At 34.9% G+C, this 3,976-nt stretch overlaps 1 long non-coding RNA gene across 1 annotated transcript; it reads left to right on the top strand.

Annotated features, from left to right (window-relative positions):
• The first annotated feature begins 357 nt into the window (after positions 1-357).
• On the top strand, positions 358-2,757 carry LOC129923213 (uncharacterized). Its single transcript, XR_008775141.1, has 2 exons — positions 358-725; positions 1,486-2,757. It is a non-coding gene; the product is annotated as an uncharacterized LOC129923213 (long non-coding RNA).
• The last annotated feature ends 1,219 nt before the right edge of the window (positions 2,758-3,976 follow it).

Here is a 3,976-nt window from a genome sequence, read left to right as displayed (position 1 = left end):
TAAACACTTACCAGATATGTTGACTGAGAGTAGTTGGAAAAGAAGGGGGGGGGAGGGATTCTTACTGCTCTATGTTCACAATAGGCCCTACAGCCCTACATTACTAATATGGTTAAATTCTATGTTCACAATAGGCCCTAAAGCCCTACATTACTAATATGGTTAAATTCTATGTTCACAATAGGCCCTACAGCCCTACATTACTAATATGGTTAAATTCCAAACTTTGTCCTCCATCTTTCCCAGTCACTTCTCGACTCAATTGAGCATAGGATTTATAGGTGCTTTTATTTTTTTTTTTTTAATGTTTCTCTCTCTCTCTCTCACTCTCCTCTCTCACTCTTCATACAATATTTGAAATCTTCACAGTTTATGTTTAATGTTTACTTCCCATCGACAAATATTAGATGCAAGTAGATCGATATACATATTTGAAATTCAAATTATGCAGCTGCTGGAATACTGGATGATAGACCAACTTATGTGACTTCACATACTTGGGAACAACAACCTATATTTAACCCCTTCGTACACGGTGTGTACATATGTACACATGACTTTAAAACGATTTTTTTTCACATGAAAAGTTGTGGACAAGTTTTTTAAACACCGGAAATAAATTTATCGACCTCTTCTTTGTTTATTATACACCGTATTTTACACAGAAAGGAAGCGAATATTTTTTAATTTCAACTTGAATCCAGTTGGTCAAATAGCCCTATTTGGTAAGTAAATTCCTAGGTCTAATTTTCTTATTAAAACTATTCTCTTCGATATAAATCATATTAAATATTGTAGTTAAGATGTACGTAATTAATATTTTACCATTTGAAATATATAAAGATTAATATATTGTCCTAAATAATTTTGTGAATAGTGATGTGTACAAATGTTCACAGCGTGTCTCACTTGAGTAAAAAAAAACATGATCGATAATTGGTGTTACGACTGTGTCCTTCTAGATTCTATTCTAGATCTATAGAATTAAGATCTAAATCTACTAGATTTTTACAAATAGTAACAATTCTACTGGTGTTTATTTAAATATTTCGAAGCATAGATTATAGATTTATTAGATTTATTTCTAAATATAGTCTAGATCTAAAAATAGATCTAAAAGATCTAAATGAAAATGTTAGATTTAGATCTCATTTCATTTTCTTGTATGTTTCTGTTTAGTTTTTCAAAGACAAAGTATTTGTTTTAGATTAGAATTTGGATATAAAGACTAGATCTAAAATCAACTAGATTTAATTAATGTATAATTTAATAAGCTAAAAAAAGGTTAAGTCTAAAAGTAGTCTCTAGACTTAAAATTAAATTTCTTTGCGTGTCCATTGCAGCGTTGAGAGAATATATTTGATCAATTATGTAGGCCCTAAATGATCATTTATACACATAATTTAAAAAGTAAGATTATTAAATATAAATTATAAGTTTTATATATTACATCTGTTCATTTTTGTTTTATTGTTTTTATTTCAGAAAACACCCTATTAGATCTTTCTGTTGAGGATGTGTTACAACAGAACACTGCCTAACTCATTGCCTGGTTGTATGATGATCATCTGTTCGAAACCTGTCCGGTTCCATCCCTGCTGTCCTTCAAGAGATTTAGGCTAGGACGAAATATTACTACTTAATAATCTTCATGACCACACACGGTGACATGTAACTGTGAGATCTTTATTACAACAGATTGCTGCCTCGTCATTTGGTTTCGAAATGCCATCATGATGGTCACTTTTTTTAATCTTGCACAATTTCATCGCCCTGCTGTGTCCTGCAGGGTTTTGTACTAAGATGTAATATTACTACTTAGAATACCATGTCTCCCCCCAGAGGCAATCTACTGTTGAGGACTTATATTACAACGGATCACTGCCTTCGTTCTGTATGGGCTTCGAAGTGTCGTTTTAAATGTCACCTGTTCAAACCCTGCCAATGACTGTCCCCTGCTGGCCTGCAGGAGGTTTGTGCCAGGATGTATTAATATTTAATTATGTCTTCACCCAGAAGCATTCTACTGTTGAAGACTTGTTCAACGAATCACTGCCTAATCGTTTGGTTTGCGTTTCGGACTGTCGTCTTAGAGGATTAGAGGTCACCCATTCAAACCTGGCCTACGTTCCGTCCCCTGCATATCCTGAATGAGGTTTGTGCTAGGATATAATTATCATGTCTACACCCACAGACATTTTACTGTTGAGGACTTATTGCAACAAGTCACTTCATGGTCATTTGGTATGAGCTTCGGACTGTCTTCATGGTGGTCATTTGTTTGAACCCTGCACTTTTCCATGCCCTGGTCACTGAAACCTCAAACTTCATTCATTGAAGCTTATTATAAATATTAACAATTCTTAAGCTATCTAGATTATATACAATGTGAGAATATATTTATGTACTGTTGTGCTGTTAGAAAGAGAGATCCTATTCAAACATGGTCTTTTTCTTATTTCGCAGCCTCAGATGCCACAAACAAGTGTTTGTCAACCCTGATATAACTGTTTGTGAAAACGTGTGTGTGAATGTGGGCTTGCTTTAGGCTTCTTTTGAAGCATGTATCTGAAAAGTTGTTGCAGAATTAATTAAGTCAAAGGTGTACAAATGGTAGGATGGGATACAATGGGCGAAGCTGAATACTCAAAATGCTATTTTTATGTAGTACTAGTAAGAAAAAAGTGATTTTTAGAATGCCATTTGCTTAATAAAATAAATAGATTTGATAAAAGTAAATAAATAATTTGATTTATATTGGTTGTTTAATTATTTTTATTAAAATTTTTCTCTATATAGCTATGTTAAATTATGTCCCCTTTTACTGCATTGATACACGGTGTGTACAAACGTACACATGATGTAATTCGCTTAATTGTTGACCGATGGACAAAATTTTTGCTTCACTTACTCCTGAGGTCCATTGCATCATAACCCACCCACAAAATAATTTTTTGGAACAAAATTATGACTTCGTGTACGAAGGGGTTAAACACTGAGCTGACAAAAAGAATAGGATAGGCTTCTGCGACAATGGCAGAACTCTCCAAGCGTGTGGGGGAAAGTACCAAATGGACTACGGTAACCAAAATCCTGGTCTACAATGTCTGCGTTCTGAGCACACTGCTTTATGGCAGTGAGAGCTGAGCAACTTACACGTGTCAAGAACACATATTAAATAGCTTCCACTTACGCTGCCTGCGACGCATAATGTGCATCTCCTGCGTCCAGCCAGGACGTTCTGAAACGGGCCAATATGCACAGCATCTATGCTCTTCTTACACAAAGAAGACTGCGCTGGCTCGGTCATGTCGCTTGCTATGTTAGATGGAAGAATCCTTAAAGACATCCTATACGCTGAGCTTGCAGAGGGAGTCAGACCCAAGGACCACCCAAGACTAACCCACAGAGATGTCTGTAAGCGAAACATGAGAACCACGGGCATCGAACAAAGTAGCATGTGTGGGAGGAGACACCCCAAGATATTTTAACATGTACATTACAAGCTACTCACTCTTGACTGAGATATATGAAGCGTCGATACACCACCAACCAGTTCCCACCATTTTTACAACGCTTCTATCAACTCACTCTGTCAGTCTGGTAAAAAGTTTGTACACGTTATTTCTTCGACACCCAATCTCGGATTAAGCTGAAATTTCGCAAAATTATTTTTTACCTCACAACACAGGAATCCATTTTTTTTTAAATAACAAATTAGTTAATTAACTATTGATAATTAATTATTTTGTTTAATATCTCGAACAAGGGAAAAATAGTACTTGACTGAAGTGGTGGTATAGGCTGAATTAGTCCTTTATAGATCAACGCACTAAATTGAAACAAACAATATATAACTATGCATTCTTCTCTAACCATAAAAATTATAATAAAAGAGTTGATGTCCAGTTATCTTCATTAATTTATTAGGTTCTGAATAGACATTTATCAGGAGTGTTTCATCGCATAAAAGATA

This window comes from Biomphalaria glabrata, chromosome 15 (genome assembly GCF_947242115.1).
Source record: "Biomphalaria glabrata chromosome 15, xgBioGlab47.1, whole genome shotgun sequence".
NCBI lineage: Eukaryota > Metazoa > Mollusca > Gastropoda > Planorbidae > Biomphalaria > Biomphalaria glabrata.
The sequence above is the reverse complement of the archived record's forward strand: the minus strand, read 5'-3'. Positions and strand labels throughout refer to the sequence as shown.